Source organism: Calidris pugnax, unplaced genomic scaffold (assembly GCF_001431845.1).
Source record: "Calidris pugnax isolate Ruff unplaced genomic scaffold, ASM143184v1 scaffold51, whole genome shotgun sequence".
Taxonomy (NCBI): domain Eukaryota; kingdom Metazoa; phylum Chordata; class Aves; order Charadriiformes; family Scolopacidae; genus Calidris; species Calidris pugnax.
In genome coordinates, this window is record NW_015090797.1 from 7,295,655 (window position 1) to 7,311,908 (window position 16,254).

Below are 16,254 nucleotides of genomic sequence, written 5' to 3' on the forward strand. Positions count from 1 at the left end.
TTCCCAGATAAGAATGCCTTTTTTCATGTAAGCCTTGATAGGTGTTAACAATTTATCTTTGAGCTTTTTAGCAAGGAGTTCTGACTTCTCACTCCTGAACTCCAGCTACAGACGGCCTTGGTGATTTCTTGAGTCTCCAGTCAGTGCCAGAAGAGTTGCCAGAATAACCTTACTGCTGTTTGAGTTTCACTGTTTTTTCATTCACTTATGAATAAATCTAAAGTCATTACTGCTTACCTTAAACGTGCATTAGTTTTTCATTTCAGAATCATAGGAAGCTACCGCCTTTTTCCATCTGTTACAGTAGCTCTGAAACAGAAACAGACTTTTCATCTAATTGGCTTCAGAATCATTTTTATGGTTGTATTGATTTCTAGTTCACAGTGCCAAGTTTATTGCTGTCCTCAAACATAAGTCTGAAATCTGTAGAAGTCATTAAGAGGTTAAAAATACGCTTTTTATTTTGAGTTCTTGGAAAATCAAGAGAACATTATTCGATATTTAATTCTATACTGAGATCTGTAACAAGCATATTTCATAACGGATTTAATATATTAATCAATATAATAATTTAATCAATTAATCAATATAATAATTTAATCAAACTATTTATAATAAATAGTTTGATTATTTGTTGAGCCCAGGTGCCAACCAATCTGTTGCTCTACCTTTCTTAATTTAGTGAGAGATTCACAGAGAGAACAAACCAGCAGTTCATTAATTATATAATCTACTTGGATTAGGAACAGTATGCTAATTACTGAGGCCCCATTCATAATATGCAGACCTTTAAAAGAGAAAACCAACCCAGAGTAGTTAGTAACTGTCAGAAATGTATTTCAGTACTTGGTTGATATCGCTCTTTAAAAAAGCAACTCATTCCATGGGTTCCAATGATCAGAGTTCCTCTGTCCATTGGTTGTCCTCTCTGTTTTATAGGAGGTAGTATTTGTGTTGGTAAAATGCTTAATTTAAGCATTAGTTGAGTTAATATATGACAGTTATAGTCTGCTACCACAGGTACTGGGATGGGAAGGAGAGGTGATACAAACCGAGTCTGGTGCTGTCACCACTTTGCAGGTCACCAGTCGGGACCATTTGCAGGTCACACAGAGAAGGTGTAGTAGATGCTGACCTTGTTAACTGTAGGTGTTCTTGCTCCTCTGGTAGCTTTTTAAGATTCCTTCTCTCAGGTGTGTGCCACTTACTGACATAACCAGAAGAAAGTTTGCAGAAGACTTTGGGACTAAATTTAAACCTATTCATTTCAAAGGCAAGGCTATGTTAAAGTAAAAAAAAAAAAAAGTCAACATACCATAAAACAACAAATGTGTTTTAATATTACATCCCTAATTTGCAGCTGTTGTATAGGCTCCATTCTGGAATAGTGAGTGAGTGATGTCTGAGCAATAACAAAGATTTGTTGGATCATGACTGATACATAATACCTTTCTCTCCTGGTTTCTGGCTAACTTGCTATGATGCTGACTAGAAAAATTTCTTTTGTAAAACCCAAAAATTTCATAATAACACATAAGTATTAAAATACAACACAATCTTTCAGTAAACAGGAATTAAATCTTAGAAGAATAAACATGTTCTCCAGCATATATACAGGAGGTACAAAATCAAAATATTTTCTCTTAAAACACTGTGCACAATTCTAACCTACAAAGTTCAGAAAGGGTAAATGTAATAAAGTGCAAACTACCAAGGCAAGATTCTCAGCTAAGAAAAGTAATTCTTTAATTAGTAAATCACCATCTCTAAGTTTTGAAATTACTATACCTGTAGTATATAAATTTGAAATTACTATAGCTATATCAACAGTATGAGCCACTGCAAAGAGATAAAAGGTGGTCAAAACAGTAAAGCTACAGACACAGACCATAGAGATATACAACTTGATAGCAAAAAAACCCCAATGGTTTACATGGCTCACATACCAACATTCACTTGGGAAGCCAAATGCCCTAAATAGGACTTTGGGAGAAAAAGTAGTTCCCTAGTAGGCAATATGTATACACAATTCGAGACACAACATCCCTGACCCACTTCCTTTTCTACTCATCTCGGCCTGATCAAGAGGATGGTCAAGTCAGATGATCTTAACTTCAGGAACAGGGTGCTGGAAAATAAACTTCACAACCCTGCCGTTCCCTCTGACTCACTTCTCTTGCCACTTTTCTTTCTAAAGGGACCTGTGGCAGGTCTTCTCAGCAGTTACCAGTTGTAGTCAGTAGAGATACATAAAATTCAAGACCAGGAAAAGCTTTACACCCATTTAACTACCTGTTGCACTGACTGTGAGGCACAGAGATAGCATAAGCAGAGGGTACCTAATGAAAAAAAAGGTTCAATTCACCTTGTAAAGGAAGGGATCTGCAGTAACACCCAAGGGAAAAATGGGATTTGTGCCAGTTGAAACTTTAACTTCAAGCTGGATTCACCGAGTGAACTTTTCTGTAAACCTCTTAGTTTTCAATTTCACCAAAAGGTTTTAATGCAGCTCTAGTTTAAAGTTGACGTTAATCCTAATCTACATGTGTTTTACTGGATGGAGTCCACCACAGCTAATGTAAATCCAAGTAGATATGGAACAAGGCAGTGAGGAACCAATGGATTATACAAGGGGAAAGCCTAATTGTAAAACATACACAACACAAATTTAATCTCTTGAAATTAGAGCTTCACTTCATTGTACTCAGTACTTACTAAAATAAAATCACCCATTTTCTCTGGTTTTATTGTGGTTCCATTACTTGTTTAAACATGTCTCAAAAGAATCCTATTACATCAGCATTTTGTTTAGTAATATAATTAAGTTTGGAGTGTCTCTCTAGATTAACCCTGATAACATTTAAACCAACAAAATCCTTGACATGACATGAAAGGTGAACACATTTCCATGGCATTGGAGAACAGGCTTGCAGTGATGTGATGATTGAAATGGCAACAAAGATGTCCACTTGAGAAAAAGGAGATGGAAATTATTATGGAGTTATGGTTATGGAGTCTTCAGAATTCTTTAATCTGTTTTGTCCCAGGAGACAACACTTCAACTTGTCTTTGAAGAGTATGGGCATTTGTTCGGTTTCACTCTTATGGTGTTATTAATGGAATCAAAACCAGAACAGAATTAATGAACAATTCTCCACTTGCTATCACGAAAAACCGATAGTCTGAATTAACCTAATTCTCCTTTGCATTAAATCTGTGTAACTCCACTGGGCTTGATTACTTTGTACCATTGCTAAACTCAGTCCCACGAAGCCACTAATTTAATGAATTAAGTTGTTCATTCCTCACCAGGCATAAAACTCATGTGTATATATGCACAATTATTACTACCTGCCTTCATCCTCGTCATTGTCTAGGCTGGAGTCGCCTTGGCCAGAGATGAGAAACACAACTGATATGCTGAATAAAAAAATATCTGCCACAGATGAAAACAAGCTGAGAAAAAACACTCATATTGACTGAGAAGGAGTAAAAAGATGTCATCTGTCAGTCAGAGAGACTGGCAAATGTTCACACATGTTGTGTAAGATGGATAATAAGAAAGAAAAAAAATTCAGACTGGTAACTCAATAGGCATTTTTCACCCCTGTGACTGAATGCAGTTTCAGATACTACTGATTTAGTATTAACCCAGTATTAAAACCAGAAAAATAGCTACTGCTATAATTATCCTAAAGAAAGTACTACTTAGATACTTTAGCTCTATCACTGAATTGGCTACCACTCTAAAATCTCAAAGATACTTGAATAAGTAAGGCAACAACTATTTGATGATGAAAAGTAATTACCATATAAAATTTTTCCATTGTGTTCCTACCAACAAAATATTCTTCGTAACATTCTTACCTCAAGGCTATACCCTCAGATACTGGAGATCCTCATAGAGTAAATATATTCTCAAGACAAATAAAATTCTCTCTTTAACGATATTTCTGTGATTTAGAGACTTGCCATATGAGCTTGGAATATTAGCTATGTGGCTACAATTAGACTTGACTTTCACTTGCTGATGATTTGATTTTTATGTATTTTTCTGTCACCAGGCGTTGAAATGGTCACTGTTTCTGTTAGCTGCTACACCCTGAGATGAGTACTCAGCCTTTTACTGTTGTCATATTCTTCCTTGGTTGTATGGCTGTGAATGATTTGCTGTTTCCCAGACTTATTCATGGTTACACAAAACTGAAAATCTTCAGCTAAAGTGTTTCTTTCCAGTGTTTCTTATTCCCTTTGGTGTTATTCTGCCTCGTCACCCAGCAGACTGAGACACAGAACATGGAATAAGGAGGTCAGGTCAGTGGGTTTTGGAAAGTACAATCTAGGTATGACTGGAGTTGTGCTGGGTTTATTAGTTTGAGGGTAAAAAAGAAGTTGACAAATGCAAGATCGTTTAGCCATATGCTCTAGCATGTCTTACGGTCCAGACAGAGCAACCCTTTCTGGAAGGAAGTAGAGCCCTTTTTACTGTTCTGAGCTTATTGGAATTGAAATTAATTGACCCATCTGAGGGATACTCAAACTTGAAGAAGTCTCAAAGTTTTTCTTCGAGGGTTTCCTGGGAATACAACGCCTATCCTTTTGCCAGTAGGGGTGAGCATGTTTCAGCTAAGAACTACTGAGCAAAATCCTGTGTTTTATCTAAGGTTGACAGGGAGCTCTGAGTAGCTAACTGATTTTGTGTGATCTTGAACTGCCACTCGGCTACTGTATGACCCATTTTCTTTATCTGCAAAATGGGGTAGAATTGCTTGAGTAGCATCCTGAGATCGTCAGCTGAGAGACTTTATGTAAGTGCAGCTCTTGTAGGCTCAGGCTGAGCGGTAACTGCTGAAAGCCCAAAGCAATAGCTGAGCTCTCAGAGCCTGGTGCCTGCAGGAATCACACTCTCTGCGAGGGAATTGTGTCAGTGTCTCCTCTGGAGGTAGCCTGCAGCCAGTAAGTGCTTCCTTTTCCATTAGCAAAGATGAAAGTAGAGTAAGCTTACATCTTGCAGGCACAACAGAGAAATGGCACTGCCTTCCCCATCATCCTTCCATTACAGGTTATATTTTTATTCTCCTGCTTGCCTTATATAAGGGTTGATGGTTGAGCGTTGACACCATGACAACCTACTCTCCACTGCCTGCCCTTAGAGGAGTTCAGTGTTACTCTTTCTGCTTGAAGCTCTCAAGCTCCCTCTCCTTGTAGGAAAGTAGAGCTGGAAGTGCTTATCACGTAACATCTAGTCTCTCACTCTTCTCACACCACTGGCATTTTTGACAGGTGCTTGTCCAGTCTGTTCTAAAGAGCCTACAGTGAAAGGAGACTCTCCCATCTCTATAAGCAAACTGCTTCAATGCTCTAAGTTTAATTCCCATATAATTTATTGTCACTTATTATAACTTAAACTTATCATTCCTAGTCCCACCTAAAACACGGTGAGTGTGTTTATTTTTCCATGTTAACATTAATTGAAGAGTATTATTAAATCCTCATCAAATCTTCACTTCCCTTCTCCTTTCTTTGGAGAAGACTAGTGACTGTGTTGGTTTTTTGTTTTCTGAGAGCCAATAACATAGCAGGAGCCCAGAAGTAACTTTCTGCCTTTTTACTAGTTTCTCCTGCAAGAGAATTGTCCTGATCATTGCTCCAGGCTTGGCTCTGGGAATGGCTGGTACAGCAACACAGCCTGCACCACCTCCTGAAATATGCTGTTATTTTAGATTTTAAAGGCAAAAGTTATTGTCTGGAAATATTAAATCATATCATCAAGAATTACCTAACCCCTGAACCAGGTTTTTAACTGTGGTTCACTGAAGACATTAATCAATGATAGAAATAAGCATTTTTCCAGGAAGGCAGAAACTCCTTAATAGAAGACTAAGGCCAATAAAAAAAGATCTGTCTCTTAAATCATAGTCCACCTTACAGAAAAGCCAAGAATTTATAACATTGCTGCATTACTGAAATTGCCTATTAGAGTCCTTGGAGAATTTCCCTTAATATTTTTGAAACATTCCGACTGAGAAAGGAACAGGAAGAAAACTACTCTTGATTTTCGTTGTGTGTTATTTAATTTGAAAGCAAAGATAAAGCAGGGCAGTGAATTCAGCTGGAGGCAATATTTTTTCGAGGATGTATTTACTTGAAATATTCTGACACCAACAGTTAGAAAAAAAGTGAATTTTACTGTAAAAGTGCCAGCATTTTTGCAGATCTGGGGCTCTTCTTAATGTTGCTTTGCCTTAATTTAGCAAAGTTGACTCTAGCGTAGTGAAAAAGCTTATATGGAAACCAGGTGTCTCAAAATCCACTTCCTTCTCCTTGCCTCTTCTCTCCAAATTGTATTAGATATCAATCCCAAGCACAACTCTTTCAGTACCTGCCCATCTACAAACAGTGCACTCAGGTTGCAAACAGATATGAAGAAAGAGAGTCATTACTTAGTGACCAAAGAGCCATTCTGCTGTACGCTAAAACCAGACTAAAAGCAGTGGTCTCTCTAGAGAGCTCCAAATGAGATGTCTGTCATTATAAGAGGAAAGGGATTGAGGTTTTCCCATTGAAATGGTATCTCCCTGTTCATGAAATGAAAGATTGCCATCACTGTGTAGATGATCTACTACCCACAGAAATGGATTTTCTCTCTTTTACTTACTAAGTACTCAGAAGTCCACAGAGAAAGGTGGTTTGCTCACAATAATAAATTTTACAGCTCTTTTGCTCTGATTTTCTGTCTGGGAATTGTAAATCACTTTTAAAATAGAAGCTTATCACAGAAGAAAAGGCAGTTCCCATTGGTACCTCTCTGTGAGCTGACAGATCATGAAATAGACTCATGGAACAAATTTGTGTAATCTGTCTAGAAAAGGCATTTTGTTGCACGGTATAAATTTCTACTGGAAAACCTGTATGAAAGGCTAAAACTCTTTAATTCTTCAGTGAACTTCTTAAGCCTACTCAAGGAAAAGCACTGGGCAGGCAGGAGAGAGGTATGATTGTCATCCTCCATCATCTTGCACTGCTTATGAAACCACCCAAACTCTTTAAAAAGAACATATTGATTGACCAGTCTTCTTCATCTTTTTCCTGAGATGAAGTGCTAGTGGGTGCCACCATCTTCCTAAGCCCTGCTGGGAAGCAGAATCTGGCTCTTGTGTGTCTTGTTCTTCAAGGGCTGTGAGACAGTCAGCACAGCAGCATGCTCAGAGCACACCACCATCATTTTTTGTCTTTAAAAAGCAGTTTATAACCTCTTTCCCTCCAAAGTGGCTCCTTTTCTTCCATGTATTGCCATGCAATTAGATAATGTGTCTGGGAAGGAGGTGCCAGGGCTATTTCTCCAAGGATCCCCTAAGACCCACATCCCCCACCTGCAGCTGAGGGCTCAGCCCAGTCCTGGGCCAAGTGTGCAAAACCCCTGTGCATTACTGTACCCATGCTGTATGTTGCTAAGCCACTGATGTCCCCTGGCCCTTTGATACTATCTGTACAGGTAGGTACCTGCTACAATCACATATCCATCTTCAGCATGTTGCTTATTTACCCTGAAAACCTGATACTTAAATCCATAGGCAAAAGGGAAAAAATGTATATGATAAAAATTGGAATAAAGATGTAAAGGACATTATGAAATCTTTAATGAGATGAATAAGTGTATTTTAAAATATTCTTCCTCAGATTTATATTGAATTATTAATTTGCTATTGAATTATGGATCTATTATTACTAGTACTTTCTGAAAAACATCCGGAACTTCTTCTTAATCAGCTAAGAACTGGAAATGTGTTTTCTTAGAAGCTTGCTCACATCACAGAGTACAAAGTGGGAAAAGTTGGAAGGAAACTGCTTTCATAAAAAAAAGAGTAGTCAAAAGAAGATAAATTTTCTATTCTAGTCTGACTTGCTCAAAACCTGATACCAATACCTAAGGCCAAAGTTTCCATAGATGGTTCTGTAAAGGTGGAAAACAGAAGTGATGTTTAGGTGCCTGAAATCAAGCAAAAAGTTCAAAAAAATCCAGAAACAGAAAAAGAATTGAAGTCAGCATTTAGGTACCCAAGTCTGCAAATTTTGGGCTTTAACTATTGCATCTTCCAGTCAGAATAAAACCAATAATACCTCACCGAATTTCTATTCAGAATGAGTGCGGCATCTTCAATGACTAGAAGTTCTGAAATATTTGCCAATATTCAGTATTTGGCAAATAATACCCAATACCTAGTAAATAAGGATACTAGTTGTATTTTGGTTTTTTAAGTCGTAAAGGCACCAACTATAGTAGGGAGAAAGAGTTATGGCAGGCATTATATGGATTCCTGTAATGTATAATGTGCCTCCTTAAAAAGCTTGAGTGCTTCATTTACACAGTGAAGCATAATTTCTTCCTCTAACCCTGTCCCCTGCCCCCCAAATCAAACCATTTTAGCTCACATTCAAACCATCTTAATTCACATAAATGAAAACTTTACCAATATAAGAACGAAGGTGTAAATAAACTCAAACTCAAATGCAGACTGTATCTCCATAATACATACTAGTTTTGAAGGCTAACCCTGATATCACTATAATAATTTCTGCCCAAGGATAAGCTTATGAAAACTTTTTCAAAGGAACACTCCTTTTCAAGCAACAATGTTCCCTTTCTGTGTGGGAGATTCTATTTTCTGTGACCAACAAGTTAATTCAATTACAAAGACTCATTCAGCATTACTGGATATTACAGCTCAGATCGCAGTATGAGCTGTTAAGAAACACTTCAACCTGACAGCCAGAAGTTTTAAACCCATAGTCAAAAATTCAATTGCATAATGTAGGGGCAGGAGCTGGTTGCAGGTGTAACTCTCTCTCACTTGATGACTCATTTCATTGACTCATTTTAATTATTTTAATGACTCATTGTGATTATCCCAGCAACATAAATTCAGTTTGTTTTGTCAGCAATGTACAGATATCAGCTAAATGCTTCCGAGAGTATCATCAATATAACATAAGCAACTAAAATTAAATAAAAAAACTTTTTTTTTTTTTTCTGGAGTATTAGCATTGATGTCAAACACATAAAACCAGTTTTGTTTACAATACTCCTCGTTTGCTGGTGGCATCCCTCCCGGAAGAAAGTGGCTGTTCACTTGCTGAATGGTGTTTTGCAGACCACGCTCTTGCATTTCTGTGGACCTTGACTGATGAAGACCAAGCTCTGAAAAGGTCTAGGCCACCACTGTTTAGCTACTGTGGCTGTCAGCACGTAACTTCAAAGTGTTTGTTACACATGACACGTTCATGCTAGTGCAATTCTGCTCAACTGAATGCGCTAATTGCCCTCCATCTCTGGGAGAGGGGTGATGGGGCAAAGCAGAAGTAGTAGCCACTCATCTCTTCCCTTCTGCAGGCTCTCTGTGGAAGCTGCCAGACATACACCCATTTTTCTTGAACTACCGAAGCCTGCAGCACCCACTTTCACTAAAGGGTCTGCAAAACCCCAAACCATTCTGTATCACCATTTCATGGAATCATAGAATCATTCAGGTTGGAAGAGACCCTTGGGATCATCGAGTCCAACCATCTACCCTACTCTACTGGAGATGAGAACTGCTAAGACGGGAAATGTTTCAGTCACGTACCAGTTTAATGAGGGTCTGGGCAGGAGGACACCAACTTCATTCCCTGGGTCGCTGGTGCTCACAGAGGTCCCTGGTAACGGGAGTGCCAGAGGAGAGATTATTTCCATACCTAAGGCACAGAATTATTTATTAAATCACACATGGGCTAGCAGGCAAATTGGGCAACACATACATTCAGCCATAACTACCAACAAGGTAAAACCTTACACACAAAATCATGAACCAAATTAAAGCTGTGAATTGTCTAGCTCAGCAGCAAACCAGACCTGTGGGCAAAATGCCCTCAACTAACTCATAGATCAGTCCTCTTTTAAATTTTCAGTACCCAAAGTCTCAATTAAGCTCACATTTAAATTCACCTTATTTTTTACATGTCAATTTAGTCAGTTCAGCCATTAATTTAAGTGTATAATTGCTGCAGTTAACAGAGAACTCAGAAGCTTATACCAACCAAGACTATGACAGGAAATTACCCCGTTTACTATGATTTATAAGAGAGATAAAAGAATTGAAATACTGAAAGATTGCCTAGGAAAGGATGTCTTTTCAATCATGAGCAAATACACAGAGCTCAGCTGGTATGACTCGTACTGAGCTTCCTTTAATCATTCACATTTTACTTTTTTTTTTTTTTCCTCCGGTAAATCATAAGTTCCTGCTTGATTTTGTTTTCACTTCTACATAAAACCAGCCAATATATCTGAAGAACCGAAGAACCTCTCCCCCTAACACCCCAGTTTAATTGTAACAATTCTGGTTCATGTTGTCAATAAATATTTGGATTCCCGTAGAAGAGCAATTTAAGGTGGTTAGGAGGGATGTTTTCAACAACATCCAAAAAAATCTAGTGAAACAAGCAAAGTGATTTTTATTCAATTAACTATACATAGCTGCGTTTTAACCTGATCTGTCTGCTACTATAACAGCTGAAAAACATTTCAATCAGAACCAACTTTTAATCCTAGCCTTTGTATAAATATAAAGAAGTCTTAAATCACTATTTAAAGGTAAGCAACAAACCCATAAGCTTCTGAAACATCATCTGCAGTGCCCAGAGGGTAATAGTTAGAGGTTGTCTACTTGCTGTTTTGCCAATCCATTCATAAATCATAAGGCTTAAGCACTGGATCTGCACTGCATTTATGGAAGAGCTTGAACAGTCCCACAGAAAATGCTGTATCACAGCAAGTAAACTGGCAACCAGCTAAGGAAGGATTTCAAACACTTAATCAAACAGGAGTGTAGGCTGTATTTAAGTTCTCAAGCAATTACACAGTTACTCTTTGGGATTTATCTTGGTGTTTCTCTTCAAAAATCTCTCCTGAATACACTTTGCTGTAAGGACTAAAGCTTCCCAATCCAGCTCAGTTACCATCGCCTGTCATTAAAGTTAACTCTAAAGTTACCAACTATTCCTCACCCACAGCTCATTCCAAATTGGACTCCCACCATCCTGGCAGCCTGAGCTTTGAGTTTATGCTGGGCTGCTGGGTATGTTTTTTGCAGTGCTCCTCTGTCCATCCCAGTGCTTCCAGCAAGTCTGGATTCACTGCTGGGCAGCTGCTGACCCTCAGTAGAGCAAAACTAGCCAGTGCTAACTGCCTTGCCTTGACCCTTCCGCGCTGGGAAGCCCTCCCTGGAGTAACAGTCTGCAAATGCCCAAGGGCTGAAAATCTGCCCACATGTTCTAATATGCAGAAACAAATATTCACACACATCAGAATAAAAGTTATTTAAAAAAAAAAATCAGAACTTAAAAATAAAGGGCTTTCTTATGTGTTATATGTGTAAAGAATCCCAGCACTTCTAACTAGGGAGTTGGTATACCAGCATTTATCATCCAACAATTTTAACATCCTATTTACCATACCTCAGAAGTCGTCTCCATGTGTTGAAGAATCAGTGTGACTGAGATGAACGAGAAAGGTTGCAAAGCTTTTCTGTATCTCAAAGTCCTACCTTAAGAAAAAACTCCGTTTAATATATGTTCATTCTTTCAATATAACATTTTTTTTCTCTAAAGTGAGCCCAAAAGCCTTTGGGCTTTTCTTAAAAAGTCAAGATCTATTATCTTTCTTTGAAGATTTAGGGGAAATGGTCATGTGCAATGGGAACTTCAAGGCTTTCTCAGATGACGATCTGAGAACTTTTGGCTTACGCTGGTTTCACTAGACAGACATAAACCAAGCCCATCTCATTGGTGCCTGGAGCCTTACAGAATCAAATCTGCATTTGTCTGAAAGTCTTGGATACACCACTGAAGTGCCATTGCTGTAGCTACCCCAGGATTGACTCTGAAGTAAAAGCAAGACATTTGATGAGCATATGGCTGCAGTAATTTTCATACCGAGAGTCATCTGAAAAATGCCATAAAAGCAGTAGATCAGAGGAAAAAAAAGAAAAAAAAAACCACCATGTTTTATTTTAATTTACTGTTTTAAACAATTCCTTTTTTTTCTTCTTGTTTTTAAATATATTAAAGGGAGAAAAAAAGTTTCCTCTTTAAAATGCTTGGTACTGAATTGTTTCCAGATAAAGTGCAGCATCTGACTGGGTAACTGAGAAAAATTACATACTTTTGGTGCCCAGTTTTCACCTCTATTATGCACAGATGCTTTCATGCTTTAAAAACACTGTTGGATCTGGTAGTGTCAGATGAGCAGATGCTTATTTGCCCACAGTGTCACTGCAACAGAAGCCAGAAGATATTTAATGTACTGTTGCAAATGCAGGTTTGGAAGGTGGTTTTGGGGGGTAGTGGTTGGTTGGTTTGTTTTAACTTACTTTATGCAAGACTATGGGCACTCAGCTGGTGGAACACTTGAGAAAAATTGGGGTAATCAATAATAATTCTTGAACCGTTGTGTGCCAAATAATTAAACTCCTCCAAACCTCCACCTCCTCAAGCTAAGAAAGTGGGAATGGCCATATGGGTCAGACAAAGGTCCTCATGTGCTCTGCCCCAGCAACTTCTCTCTGATGGCCAGCAATAAAAGTGAAGGGAAGGAATTCAAGCCTGAACATTACATGTGCACAGTTTCCAGCACCCCAAGGTTTAGAGAATTCCTGAGCCAGCAGTTACATTGGTACCTCCATGTACAGACATATCTTACTGCAGTAAGCAACACAATTTTGTTATGTTTTGTGTAAAAAAAAACCCAAAACCTTTCTTTTGCTTTACACTTGCTGCCTGGGTTGCCCCACCTTTTCTGTCAAGAAACACAGTGAGACAGGCTGCTCCCACCCACAGGGACATCACAGCCTCACACAATTGGGCACTAAGGAGTCACCCACCTCTCTGGTAACAACAGTTTGCAAGTCAATCAAGCCTTGCAAAGCAATTACCCTCATTTGACAAGGCATGACTTAGTGTTTCAGACACAGCAAATGGATTGCTGAAAATAGCTTTGTCCTGCTGTGAAAGAGTAAAGAAATGATTCAAAACAACCTGACCTGTTCTAAAAATCAACTTCAGGTATCTCAGGTACCCATGTGTGATCCCTTGAAAGAGGCAGAAACACTACCAAGCGTATACCTGGCCCATTAGCTGCAATTATACCAAAAAAAAAAAAGCAATACAGGCTTAACTGTAGTTGGAAATGGATATCACAGCCCTCGGTGGTGCAGGAGTTTGTGTGGTTCTACCTAAAGGGGCCTACAGGAGAGATGGGGAGGGACTCTTGATCAGGGAGTGGAGCAATGGGCCGAGGGGTAACGGTTTTAAACTGAAAGAGGGGAGATTTAGATTAGATATTGGGAAGAAATTCTCTACTGTGAGGTGGTCAGGCACTGGCACAGGTTGCCCAGAGAAGCTGTGGATGCCCCATCCCTGGAGGTGTTCAAGGGCAGGCTGGATGGGGCTTTGAGCAACCTGGTCTAGTGGGAGGTGGCAGGGGCGTTGGAACTGGATGCTCTTTAAGGTCCCTTCCAACTCTAACCATTCTGTGATTCTATGACAGGGTGCTCTGCCCATCCCAGCTGGTACCTCACCCAATCTCTGCCTTGACATCATCAAGGGGAGCATCATGGCCTGCTGGATGTTATACCAGCTTCAGATGGCTCTTGCTGCTGGTGCACCTGACCCCTGTCTCTCACCCTGCAGCCTCCCCCTAGGAAATACAGACTCACCCACCTCTCAAATTTTTTTTCAGTTATCTATTTCTCAGGTCTTCTTTCCTCTTCTGTAATCCAAAGGGGTGCTTGGTACCATGAATTTTGCCCCTGAACTTCTCTCCTCTGGCCCTGGAGTCTCTCTCAGACCTGGCCACCATGACAAGTGTCTGAACTTCAGTAAAAAACTTTCAGAGTTCACTCACTGAGGTAAAACAATAAAAAAATCATTAATTAATACATGGTTGCAGTAGGGTGATGGTTTAGATGAGGAATCTGTAATCAGTGTGGATTTTAACACTGCTCTGAAAAATACAGGTTTTGACACACTCGAAAACAAAATTAATCTTTTAACAAACAAGCAGCGTGGCAAGCCTGTGGCTGTGCAGTGACAGAGAAATGGAGCTGGCTGCATTGGTGGGAAGCTTCAAGCACTGACCAGGAACTTGTCAGCCACCAGGTAGCTCGTGGTTCATCGATAATCAGTGGCAGGTGAGGAAGTAGGGCAGGAACTGCAGGAATTGCCAACCGGCACAAGAGACCTCTCCAATCCCAAACTCCAGGATACATTAAATTGCATCCTTACATAAAAACAGTCAGGGTAGGCACAACTAAAATGGACTCCTGCCTACTTATGCCTCGATCTTGCGTGGATATTCAGGCTACCACAGTTTTAAAGCAAAAAAGTCTTCATGTACCTATGGCCTCAGCTGAAATGACAGTAAGAGCATAGCCAAACTGACAGTGCAGATAAACTCTAGGATATCCAGAACCAGGATATTACTCTCTACTTACAAGTTGTGTATCTCTAGCCAGCAATTCATAATCCTGCAGCAGCTGTAGCAGTCCAAGACCTTTACAGCTTATAAGGCCCAGTAAGACAAGATTGCTCCAATTAGTCCAGTCATGATCCCTTCATGGCTTTTGTTAACTGCTGTTTGTATTTTCAAGCAGATAATAAATACCCTTTTATACAACCTAGTCAACATAGATAAACTTGACACAGACCAACGTGCAAGTGCCCCCCAAAACACCCCCGTTCCTCATAACAAAGATGCCATTTACCATTTCCTAAATTCAATGCCTCCAAATCAATGGAAGATGATTGTGTCCTCTCAATACCATACTTAAAAACTATGGCATTACTGCCATAGTTCATGCAGTAGTTTTATAACAGTTTTTTTCTGTAACTGGTGATCTGTAGTCATCTAACACTATGTTTAGAGTGTAAAACATTACACTATTTATAGTGTTTATCAGCTCTTGGAAAACTAGGGAGTAAATTTTTTTATTACAAAATTGGAAACAGTTACAGGAGGGGAAAGTAAAGTATATGAAAATTTATTTCAGCATCACACTTTAATAGTTTCTTCTAAGATATTTCAGTATTTCGTCCCAGATGAGGGGCCTGCAAACTTTTCTTCTTGTGCTCCCTTCCAGCACCTGAGGCATTCTCCGAGCTTTCTCTCTGCTTTTGTTAATGATGAAAATGCCTCACACTCTCCCACGCTCTTTCTTTGCTGCTCTTAATCTCAATTAACAAAAAATCCCTTACTCTGCCTTTGAAGTTTCTCTGAATTTACTATCTGCAGCCTTTCCCACTTAACACATTCGTCCCACCATGGGCAGTTCTGAGTATCAGGGCCAGAGACATGGCCAAACAAAGGAAGTCTAAGAGATACACTGAGAATAATCAAACATGAAAATAAACCTCAGTCACATGAAGTGAGGTTGCAAAAAGTAGCCTGAAAATGAGATGAAAACTTGGCGCTGTGCTAAGACCATATGAAATAACTATCATGGAAATTACCAGTGCTCCAGAGGATGTACACAAGAGATTTCTGTGCTCCTTCCCTGTTAACATGGGAACAAAGAAAACTTCCAAAGCTGTTTTCACCCCAAGTGCAATTAAAGTGTGGATAACATACTGCCATAAAAAGATGTGAAGGTCAAGAAATCTGCAAAGTTTGAGGAGCAAGTGGCCATTTCTGTGGATGACAGGAACATCCACGGTACCATAATTCATTACAGCTGATTCAGTGCAAGAGACGTTAAACCACAGCCTTCAGGATTTAAGCCAATTTCAAATGATTACAACTCAGAATAAGCCTCCAAATGTCTGTGGATGAGCAAAGGCTATGTAATCCCATTTTAGTCTGAAGTATATGACACTAATCATTGCTGGAGACATGGTATGGGATTAGGTGGGTTTTGGACCTAATCCAGGATAGTATTTCCTATATGCCTGCTCAGTTCTACTTTTAGCTTTTCTGCTAACCCCCTTCAAGGCGCCCAGAAGCAAAACAACTGTTGCCTGCATTTGTCTTAGCTTGCAACCTTGCGACTAAAATGCTCTCAAAGACACACAAAGTGCCTCAGGAAATGAACCCTTCTCCCTAAGGAAGAAACACTATCAAAATATCTCCCAATTTCCATAATTTTGAACACTGCAAAAGAAGGAGCAGACTTTGAGGGAAAACACAGAACCAAGCAAAACTTTTTAGAAGTTCAAATCTTTTGT